This window comes from Delphinapterus leucas, chromosome 16, assembly GCF_059928025.1.
Source record: "Delphinapterus leucas isolate spDelLeu-1000000601 "Yukka" chromosome 16, BTC_Dleu_Yukka2, whole genome shotgun sequence".
Lineage (NCBI taxonomy): Eukaryota > Metazoa > Chordata > Mammalia > Artiodactyla > Monodontidae > Delphinapterus > Delphinapterus leucas.
Window position 1 is genome coordinate 36,077,105 of NC_143144.1, and position 12,579 is coordinate 36,089,683.

Genomic DNA, 12,579 nt, shown 5'->3' on the forward strand with positions numbered 1-12,579 from the left:
TTAAAAAGCTAAATCATGGATTCCCCAATGGCCTCATTCCTCTTAACATACCATCATAGTGATATTCATGAATTAATATAAATTCTCTAAAATGTATCTCTATCTTAAAATATTTCACTTTATTTCCCTTAAGTGTAATGTGTAATTATTCTTTCAAGTTTCAAAGCTGTGGGTTAGGAAGAGTGCCTACTAGTTCTATTATTCTGGGATTGGGTGAACTAGTTACCATTCACCTCATCCATATAATTATAATTTTATGACTTACATCATATGGCCTTTCCAATTAAATGCCGGGCCAGTAGTTTCTCAATTTTATCCCTGAGTACCTTCCTAATTCTTGGGTGGATACTAGCTCACCTCCTCTAGTAATATTTCTGTAATTTTTTTATTAGTTAGATCCAGAATACCTGGAATGCTACCTTCAGGTGGACTAGTGGTATTTTTTTAAAAATGAGGGTGAAAATCTGACATAATAAAGATGGGAGTCATTCATTTAATCCCTGCTTGTTCTTTTATTATCCTTGAGCAGTTTTTTGTTGTTATTTTTTGTTTGTTTAAATTATGGCTTCATGTGTTCTATAATTTTTGTTTTCATCTAATGAATAGGTTGTTTAAATGGCCTGCATTTTTGGAGGAAGAAATTGAGGCAAAGGGAATAAGGATGTTTAATAAGGATGAAAATGTTGAGTCCGTGACTTTGCTATTTTATTCCTACCGTGTGCAAGAAACTGTGCAAAATTTTGGATATGAAGTGGTAAACAAATAGACATGGGCCCTTCCCTCTTGAAAAAAAACCACAATAGTAAAAATGCATATAAGTATGTAACTGTTAATTATAATAAGTATAATGAAAAAGCAGGGTAATTCTTCGCACCAAAGAATTAAGTGTATCTGCTTGAGACTAGGTAATCCAGAAAAGCCTCTTTGAAGAAATGACATGAATTTGGAGATATGCATTGGAATGACAAAGGAAAAAAATAGGAAGGAAGGTTTTCCAGTCAGGGAACCCCATGGAAAAAGACCATGGACTGGGACAATTCTTGATGCAGCCAAGTTACAGAGAAGAATTCAATATGGGTAAAGCCTCATGACAGAAGAAGCAAGAGGCATGAAATGAGATGAGATAAAATTAAAAAGGTAGGTTGCAGCCAGAAATGCTTTTTAAGGCATCTTATAAGTGCAATGAAATGCTCATGAAGGATTTAAACATGAGAACGGCATGATTAAATCTATGTTTGAAAAGATCAGCTCAGATGCTGTATAGACTGATGGGTTGGTAAGTAAGGGTAGAGAAAAAAAAAAAGACTAGTGAAGTAACTAGGAAATAAATGAGAGTAGCCTGGACGAGAAATGCTACAGGAGTGACGATGATGAGGCGAATTACTCAGCTGTATAAAATGGATAATAAAAGTACCCACCTCATTAGATCAAAAAGATTATATGAAATTGTGCCTTTAAAAGCTCAAAGGACAGTTCTGGCACACAGAAAACAACGCATGTTTATTACTATCACTACAGCTATTACGGCTACTACTCCTATTTGGAGTTACTTGGTTTGGTTTTAGGGTGGTGTTTGGATGGCAGTGAGGGAGAGAAGTTAGTTTGGTGTATTATAATTTATTGGTTTAGAAGGAAATTTGATAGGCAGAATTATGGTGTTCTGTCTTAGGGGGTGGTATTTAGAATGATGATAGGTGACGTTTAATGGGTATTGAAGAGGAGAAACAGTTGACTTTTAAAAAAATCTAATGATTAACTGACTCAGGGACTAATGGAGCCTCACTATCTTTTTTTCTTTACCTCTCTTCGCTCCAAGAAGTTTCTTCAGTATTTCTAAGCCTTGAAGCCTCATTCTCCAAGCCTAGTACAAACATCATGATAATTCTCTACTGATGTTAGTACCATCCCTTTCATGGAAATTGTCCTACGATCTCTTGGGATGTCAGAGCTAAAGGAAACTTGGGAGCAATTTGTCTTAATTCTGTTGGTTACAAATGTAGAGGCAGACTCTGAGAGAGGGAAATGCTGTCACTCTTCAGAGGAACCAGATCGCGTGTTACAAATACCACAGACTGGGTATCAGGGTGAATTAAGTTCAAGCTCTGTATCTGTCATTGCCACGTTGAAACAAATTGCTTAACCTTCTGAAGCTCGAGTTCCTCACTGTAAAGTAAGATCCTAATAACTGTCCTGCCTCGCTAAAGAATGGCCATGAAGGTCTTCCCTGGTGGCGCAGTGGTTGAGAGTCCGCCTGCCGATGCAGGGGACGTGGGTTGTGCCCCGGTCCGGGAAGATCCCACATGCCGCGGAGCGGCTGGGCCCGTGAGCCATGGCAGCTGAGCCTGCGCGTCCGGAGCCTGTGCTCTGCAACGGGAGAGGCCACAACAGTGAGAGGCCCGCGTACCGCAAAAAAAAAAAAAAAAAAATGGCCATGAAGAATGAATAAAATAATGCACATAAAAACATTTCATGAACCACAAAGTGCATTTGTTATCAATCCTTTGCTATGTTTACAATCACCAAACAGATGGGTGTATTGATTCAATTGTTTGCCTGGAGGTAGTTAGTGTAGCTTGTGGCTAATGGAGCTCAAAAACTCCTGAGGTAAATTTATTGGGAGGCTATGTTCCAAGTCCATGTGTAACTTACATAAGTAAGCTGAAAAACTTCAAGTACATATTTCATTGATTCTTAAGATGTTTAAACCTCAGTATCACCTTGGACTATATACTATCATTATTTACATTTTACTATTAAGACAACAGGCCCAGTTTAAGTAACCAGAGTGATTAGTATAACAAATATAAGGTCACAGAGCCACTAGGCAGCAGAGTCTGATTTTAAACCTCGATCTGCCTTGTTCAGAAAGCCATAAAATTTTAACTACTAATAGGGAGGCGATACCACAGTCACAGGATAACTTGACATTGTTTCTGCAAAAAAGAGTCCTTAAATTGACCAAACTTGATTAGGAATCCAAAGGCACATTTTTGTTCTCCAGCATGTGTTGAAATGAGGCTGATACGATATTGCAGCTGAGCAATTGGGTGTAAAAATCACTGGTAAAAACACACGGCCGATGGCAATTAATTACCACAGGGCCCTGCTCTATTACGCAGCGAAAGACTGACAAAGAAACTGCGATAAGACTGAACCAGGAAACGACAACATACATGGGAAACTGCCCTCTGCTGGTCCAGGCAGTGCCCTGTCCTTGTTAAACAGGGACGTTATTCAAAGATGCAAATGAGATATTTTGAGCACTTTTATATTTATGACTTTATTACTCTGAGATGGTTGGGAGTTTTAATTTTGTGGTTAGCCCATCTTCTGTTTCTTTATTAAAACCTTAGTTCTGATTCATCAAAAATGCTCTTTATAGTCAGGTCACATAGATTCCATAAAAAAGGATGCATTAGTTCACCCTGGATTTGGTGTGAGATTTATCTTTTAAAGATGTACCCTGATTTATATGTGTGCTCACAAGTGTGGCAGTGAATTAAAATATGACAGTAAGTGGGAAAGTTTCATGGCTTTCTGAATGTGGTCATAAATAAGGAATTTCATGACCAAGTTGCTCTGTGTAATAGCCATGTCTCTCCTCACCCATGGGCGTATTGGGGTCACTCTACTGGTGGAAACCGTGGTATACCAGCATTGGGCTTGCATAACCTCACAAAACTGGCATCACAAATCCACAAACCAATCCGTTGCCACAGCTTTTTATATACACACGGCACTAAAGCATGTGAATTCTTTGAAGCAACAGAAATGATGGCTGTCTTTCCACTATCATCCAGAAGTTTGTTGACTGGCGGTGACCAAGAGAGCCAGCTTTGAGTTTCTTTCTATGGAACTTCAGAAAGCAGCAGGCACGGGACCTGGATATAAGATTCAGAGACAGGGTAGCACAGCATTGAGCTGTTCTATAGAGAGAATTGCAGAGAATATCTAAAGGGGATGCAAGTGGTGTTCTGATATATATATATATACATATATATATATATACACACACACACACACATATATATGTATATATATAAATATATCATATATATGTATATATATCATATATACATATAAATTTATATTCAAAGTGCACTTTGAATATATTTATATTCAAAGTGCACCTTGGATTCTATTGTACCTTCAAATATTACTTATTAAACACCCACATGACAATCTCTTAGAGTTTGGACATGCTACTTTAATACACAAGTCTCTTTTATGGCAACTTCTAATATTCACCCCCAAAATCTAATATTATTTCAGACATACATACAATGAAATGTAATTTAACATCTAGAATTATGAAAGAGATGAGACAGCCAACGTCAAAAGAGTGCTATTTACACTGAATATAAGAATTTCTTTATGAGATAAGCTTCACTGTCAAGATGCCAGAAGACTCTCTTAAGGAAGAGACTTCTGTAATTACAGAAAACAGCAAAGCAGAGGAAACTAACATTTCTCAGGAACTGTGTCTCTGTTTACCATGTATCTCTGGGCAATTTCTTGACCTGTCTGAGCCTTAAGGTGTTATGGGCATAACACCTATCTCACTGGATTCTTTGGAGAATTAAACTTCATACGTAATATGCCTAGCACATAGTAGACATCACAAAATGTTAGTTCAACTCTCCTTCTTGAGCAAACTTAGCTGGCACTATTACTCCGAGCAGTTTGGTCTGACTTCCCCCCCACACCCCACCCCAACTTTTGCATGCATACCAAAGGCAACGTAATTGTACATTTTTGGTGATTAGAAATCTCTTTAGTTTTGTGTCAATTTTAGCCAAGTTTTGTGTTTTCCTGTGACGAAGCAAGGGAAAACAGTTGCTAGCCAAGGACCTGTAAGAGTATGATTGTGATGCTGAGCCATGGAATCCAAGCCGTGTGAGTGAACCTATGAGCAGTCCTGTGGAAAGCGGAGCAGTGAAAGGAGTGGTAGTTATGAAGTTAAAGAGGCGTTTAAAGGAAGCGCTGCAGCAAGGGAGCTAGAAGGCGGGGCTTTTAGGGCAGAGACTCTAGCTTAGAAGGATATGATCACAGGCTCTCTGGCTGAGATAGGCTGAAAAAGGAGGATATTGCTGATGGTCCTGCAACAAAGTTCCAGATTTCTAGAATGACTGTGCATCTGTACTTGGAATTCATTCTGATAAGGATAATGGTTAGGACTGAGAGGAAGCTGTGAGCTATGTGATCATGTGTAAAAAAAAATGAGAAGGAAAAATCAGGTGATTGATTCAGATGTGTCACTCTCTTCATCTGTTCATACCTAACAGGTGAAGAGACTGACACAGTCAGAGATGTGAGCCACAAAGAAGCAAAGCTATTTATGAGGTAGGAAGAGGGATGCTTTAGAAGCGGCATAGGAAAGTCACAAATCACCTCTGTGCTGTCTTTTTCTTCAAAAGCTTTTGGAATACCTTTTCCACCTGCCTAAAATTCTACTCTTCCTTCAAGCACAAATCAAATCCCCATTTCTCCTAGAGTCTTCCTTCTCTTCTCTAGCCTACTCTGGTTTCACTTTCCTGACTCTTTTAGATGTTTATTTTCTGTAACACCTGTTGTGCAACTGGATGGTATAAAGCTCATATAAAGCTTAGTTCCTGTCTGGGTAATTCCCATTTAATTTTGTCTCCCCAAATAGACTGCCAGCTTCATGATGATGGCAATCTTAGTTTCCTGTCCATTTATATCTCACAGTTCTTAGCACAGTTTAAAGCATATTTGTGAGATCACAAATACAATACAATTACATTACCAAACTGGTTTTCTTAGGAAAGATCACCTTTAATTTTGAATGTGATCTGCATGACCCACACTACTAGTTTGGAGTATAAAGTGTAAAGATGATACAGTTAACCATCTGAGGCCCTACTCTTCTAAAGTTGTAGACAATTCAAGAGCTGTGATATCTTCTTCTTGCATCTTAAGTTGCCCTCCACAATTTGTCCTAAAACCCAGCAAAGCAAAACCTCAGTTGGCCAAATTTGAAAAAAAAAAAGTAAACCCTTTGATTTTCTTCAGTTGTAAAATCTAAAATTCTGGAACCAAGCTTGATATTCCGATTCTAAAGGAAAGGGAGATAAAAGTCTAATTAACCAAATGATATAATATGAGGTCTTTCTTCTCCTCTCTTGTTTCTTAAGGGAATCTAAGATGACTAAAGATAACTATACTGGCATATGTAAAACAAGTTTTTCTTTGTTTAACATAAAGCAAGGAATGCTCCTAGAACAGAGCATGCAATGGGGACAGCAGCCGATGCCCCTCCGGCTTTCTCTCCTTCCCAAGTACCCTCCCTATTACTCTTTGTATCTGGTAAGATTTTTGTTCAAGGGAATGTACATAAAAAGCCTGGTCTTCAAATGTTGCATTGTGTGTGAAACTACATTTAAAATACCCTTTCATTAGCATTTGAAAATCATTCTCTGTAATCCATCATATCAACAGGCTAAACGTGATTATATCAATAAATGCTGAGAAAGCATTTGACAAAATCCAACACTCATTCACGATAAAAACTCTCAGCAAACTAGGAATAGAGGGAGACCTCCTTAAATTGATAAGGAATATATACAAAACCCTACAGGTAATATACTTAATGACAAGGAATTAGATGCTATACCCCTAAGATCAGGAGCAAGACAAGGATGTACTCTCTAATGAGTGCTATTCAACATCATGCTGAAAGTCCTAACTAGTACAGTAAGAAAAGACAGGAAAGGAAAAGCATAAAGATTGCGAAGGAAGAAATAAAACTTTCCTTGTTCACAGATGGCATAATTTCCCATGTAGAAAATCCCAAAGAAAAAGAAAAATGCTCCGGAAACTAATATGTGATTATAGCAAGTTTGCAGGATACATGTTACTATACAAACATCAATTGCTTTCCTATAATGCCAGCAATGAACAATTGGAATTTGAAAGTAAAAACACAATACCATTTATATCAGTACCAAAAATTAAATACTTAAGTATAAATCTAACAAAATATGTACAGGATCTATATGAAAACAATAATACTCTAAATTTTACAAATCAAAGGAGATCTAAATAAGCGCAGAGATAGTCCATGTTCGTAGATAGGAAGACTCAATATCGTTAAGATGTCAGTTCCTCCCAACTTGGTCTATAAATACAACTCAATCCCAATCAAAATCCCAGCAAATTATTTGGTGGATATTGCCAAACTTATTCTCAAGTTTATATTTAAAGGCAAAAGACCAAGAGTAGCCAATAAAATACTGAAGAACAAAGTCAAAGGACTAATGTTATTCAATTCCAAGACTTACTGAAGCTATAGTAATCAAGGCAGTGTCACAATGGTGAAAGAGCAGTCAAATAGATCAATGGAACAGAACAGACAGCCCAGAAATGGACACACAGAAATATAATCAACTGATCTTTGACAAAGACGCAAAGGCAATTCAACAGAGAAAGGAGAGTTTTTCAACAAATAGTGCTGGAACAACTGAACATCCACATGCAAATAAATGAATCTAGACACAAAACTTACACGTTTTACAAAAATTAACTCCAACTTGATCATAGACCTAAATGTAAAACACAAACCTTTTAGAAGATAACATAAGAGAATATCTGGGTGACCTTGGGATTGGCAATGAGTTTTTAAATACAACACCAAAACATAATCCATGAGAGAAACAATTGACAAGTTGGACTTCATTAAAATTAAAAAACTCTACTTTACACAAAACTCACCTCAGGAAAACAAAAGACAAACCACAGAGTGGTAAAAAAATTTACAAGACACATACTGATAAAAGGCTTAACCAAACTCAACAATGAGAATACAAACCACCCAATAAAAAATGGGCAAAAAAATCTGTACACCTCACCAAGGAAGATATACAGATGGAAAATAAGCATATGAAAAGATTCTAGACACAATATGTCATTAGGGAATTGCAAATTAAAACAACGAGATACCACTATATACGTATTAGACTGGTGGAAATTCAAAACTGACAACACCAAACGTTGTAAATGATGTAGAACGACAGGAACTGTAATTCATTGCCAATGGGAATGTGAAACGGCACAGTCATCTTGGAAGACATTTTGGCAGTTTTTACAAAGCTACACATGGGCTTACTACATGATCTAGTAATCATTCTCCTAGGTATTGCCCATATGAATTGAAAACTTATGTCCACACCAAAACCTTACCTGAATATTTATAGCAGTTTCATTCATAATTGCCAAGAACTAGAAGCAACAAAGATGTCCTTCACTAGCTGAATTCATAAACAAAGTGAGGTGCATCCACACAATGTGATATTATTTAACAATAAAAATAAATGAGCAGGACTTCCCTGGTGGTCCAGTGGTAAAGAATCTGCCTTACAATGCAGGGGACTCGGGTTCGATCCCTGGTCAGGGAACTAAGATCCCACATGCCGCGGGGCAACTAAGCCCACCTGCTACAGCTCCTGAGCTCGCGTATCTCAACTAGAGAGCCTGTGAGCCACAACTGCAGAGCCCATGTGCCCTGGAGCCTGGGCACCACAGCTAGAGAAGAGAAAACCCACCACCACAACCAGAGAGAAGCCCGCGCGCCACAATGAAGAGACGGCGTGCCTCAACTAAGACCTGACACAGCCAAAATAAATGAGCTATCAACCCATGAAATCTTAAATCTTAAATGCATATTACTAAATGAAAGAAGGCAGTCTGAAAATGTTGCATTCTGTATAATTCTAACTATAAGACATTCTGGAAAAGACAAACTATAGAGATATGAAAGATCAGTGGTCACCAAGGGTTGGGTGGGTCCACGACAGACGTATAGGCAGAGCACAGATTTTTAGGGCAGTAAAACCTCTGTATGATACTGTACTAGTGAATGTGTGACATTATGTATTTGTCAAAACCCACAGAAATATACAACACAAAAAATGAATTTTAATGTAAAGTATGGATTTTAGTTAATAATAATGTATTATTATTGGTTCATCAATTGTAACAAATGTAATGCACTAATGGAGATGACAGTAATAGGGAAAACTGGGGGAGTAAGTAATTGGGAAAGAGAGTATATGGGAACTCTGTACTGCCTGCTCAATTTTTCTGTAAACCTAATACTGCTGTAAAATGAAGGCTATTTTTTAAAAAGTCTTATCTCAAGTGATATTCTGAAAATCTCTGGCAAATAAGGTTTATAGTATCATACTACAGATGGCAATACTGAAGCTCAAGTATTATTCAGTAATTGAAGAAGGAAGTGAACTTCCAACTGGTACTAAAGTACCCATTTGAACTATAATGTCTCAGAGAGGGTTATCCAATAGAGGAAGAAAGCCTAGTGGTATATGGACAAGCACATTCTGGGATTCTAGAACTGTTCTGTCCAATATGGTAACTACTAGTCACATCTTTATGGCCTGTCCTATGTTGGTACCCGATTACAGATGTTAGAGAGATCTCTTCGGAATATACTTGTGAGGAAGAAACTTATGAAAAGAGACACAAGAATATAGATGAAAGACACTAGCTACAAAGTTTTGAAAGATTAAGTGCATTTATAACTTTCCCATTAGCAATTTCTATTGTCCCTCTAACTGCAGCATTTCTGAGTTTTGAAAATAACTTGTATTATATTCTGCCATGGTACTTGTAAAAGATGCATGTTTCTGAGTCCTAGATGAAGACCAACAGAGTTTCATTTTCTGGGAGCAGATTCTAGGAACCTGTTGTCCTAAGTTCCTCAAGTGATTCTTACATACAATTTAAAAATGTCACCTTTAGCTGGAGAAAAAATTTTTTTAACTGTACATTTGTTTTCAAGGTCATTTTGGTGATGGGAGGGTGCCCATACACCAAAGGGTGTAACAGATGACAATAGCCTTAATGAGATAAAGAATTCCTGGATCCCTAGGACCTGCCATAGTCAAAGAGAATGTTCCTGTTTGTGGCTGAGGGAATAAGTGTGCATTTATGAAAAAAAATGAAGTGAAAAGGGGCAAAAGCCTTTGGAACTATATGATAATACATTCCATTGGGTTACCCAACATTTCTTTATAATGTGTTATTTTTCACATTGACGTCTACACTTAGCATAATGTAGAGGGGAAAAAACTTTTAATTACTGTTCTGTCTCTTCAAATTCAGGTAATAATGGCCCAATCATTTAACCTCACTAAATGTCAACTACAAATATAAAATCAGGATGAAATGAGCTTCCCTGCCTCACTGGGTTAGACTATTGAGTTCGGGTTAGGTAACTGGTGAAATACCATATTAGGAAGTTGCAGAGAGACACCTGAACAAAAGCCTTCATGATAGTTTCAGTGCCAAAATGATGCCTTGGGTTGGGAAAAGGCAGAGAGCGGCAGGATTTGAAAAAGGATGAAGAGTAAATTTTCAGCTTTCCCTACACCCTTTCATACTGGCATCTATCGCTTTGTTGGTGACCTCTTATGTAATAGCCAAATTAAAGGGAATAAAATTATGTCTCTAATTACCTCAGACTTAATGCAATCAAATCATCTGCCTCCATTCCTAATTATCATTTGTTTCTAAGGGAATAACTCCACTGCGTCACAACGCCTTCAGTACAGTGGGTAAATGAAGCCTGGAGAAGGCATCCTGCAAAGTTGCTTTTCTTTCCACTCTTTCCATGGGTCTGGAGCTCTCTAAGAAGAATTCAAAAGAAAGCATCTATTCAGCACTTCTCACTCGCAAAAAAATGTGAATTTCATCTAAATGACCCATGAAGCTGTTTTACATTAACTGCTCTCTCCTGTAGAATCTTTTGGAGGATCCATTATGGGACCATTACATAGCAATTATTTCTAGTCAGGTGTAAATAATAACCTCTTGTCTACTTTAAGGAGCTATTATGAACCTCATTTAATCCCCCTCACCAACTTCAGATGTCACCCCAGCCCTTCAACATGCGTGTTACCTGGAAGAGTTAGGGCCTCAACCCCTGGATACCTTGTATTGATAAAATCTTAGAGGACCCAGGACTGTCTCTGGAGGAGGAAAGAAATGGTGTTCTTAGATAGGAACCTGCTAGACTTTGCTTGCTCATTGGGGGTCAGGTGACATTCTCAAATATTTTTCATATGTACTAGCATCTATCTTCCTGGGGACTCATGGTTGATACTGAATATTTTCCATGGCACTTTTTCTCACTGGGATAAGGTGCGTCCTCAGAATCCTCAAGACTGTACTCTATACAGCCACTAATAGCCAATCAAAATCGGCATGAGGTGAAATCTTTTACTATTTTGAATTTTGGAAATCTCATAGGCTTTAGAATGAGGGAATCTTTTGCAAATAATGGTTTTGAGCATCTATATAAGATGGGATGATAATACTGACAATACAAGGTTTTTGTGAGGAGCTGATAAGTGTGTGCAGGTGAGCGCATGCGTGCATGCAGCCACATACACACACACACACACACCCCATATGCCCACACAGAAACAGACTCACACATGTAGAACCAAGTGTAACAGTAGGCAGGCACTTGGATATTACTTCATTTTCACTATACACAGCAGCAGAACTATCTACCACCCATATGGTCATTGGGAAGGGTTCAGAGGCCAGCCAATGGCCGAACTTGTCCTTTAAAAGTTTCTAACATACTCAATAAAATCAGGCCCTGGTGTCAGTCACTGTGACAATTACCAAAGATGATCTTACATTTTAAAATATTACCTATTCTATTCATGGATAAAGAAGCAACGCTAATGTTTAAATAAATGCCTCCTTGGTAAGCGACTCAGTTCTCAGGGCCTAAAGAAGAGGAAAAGTAACATAGTAGATAAAACCCAGGCTTTATAGAAGAGCCATTTATACAGCACTATGAGAAAATGAGACCAATTCAGAATGTGGGAAATTCAAAGCAACTAGCCCGAATGCTTCAAAAAGTCAATATTGTGAGAAAAGAAAAAAGACAGAGAACTTGTTCTAAGGAGACATACAAGTCTCAGGTAATTTGTGAACCTTGACTGAATCTTGATCTTTAAAGAACAGCTATAAAAGATACACTTTTAAGGGCAATTGGGAAAATCTGGGTATGTTCTAGATATTAGCTGATGTGATATAGTCTTAAATTCTTAGTTATAATCCTGGCATCATCATTATATGCAGGAGAATACCCTCTTATTTAGAGGTGAAATGTCATTATGTCTGAAACACATTATTCAGGAAAATTACACAAAACAACTCCCCCTAGGTATATGGATGTTCACTGTATGATCCTCTCAACTTTCCTATGTATTTGAAATTTCTCAAAAATAACAAATGGAAAAAACTATACTGGAGTTATACTGCTCCAGTTTGAATGCTGGATTCACATCTTCTTATGTACGTGGCCTTGGCCAAACGACTTCACCATTTTGTGCCCTGACTCATCACCTGTGAAGTAGAAATAATAATAGTGCTTTCCTCAATTAATTATAGTAAATGTCAGTGATCTAACACATGTGTAGTTCTTAGAACAGTGCCTGACACACAGCAAGGACTCAGGAAATGTAAGCTCTTACCACAGCATGGAGAACTGCAGGATGTTCCGATCTAGAGTGGAGAAGCAGA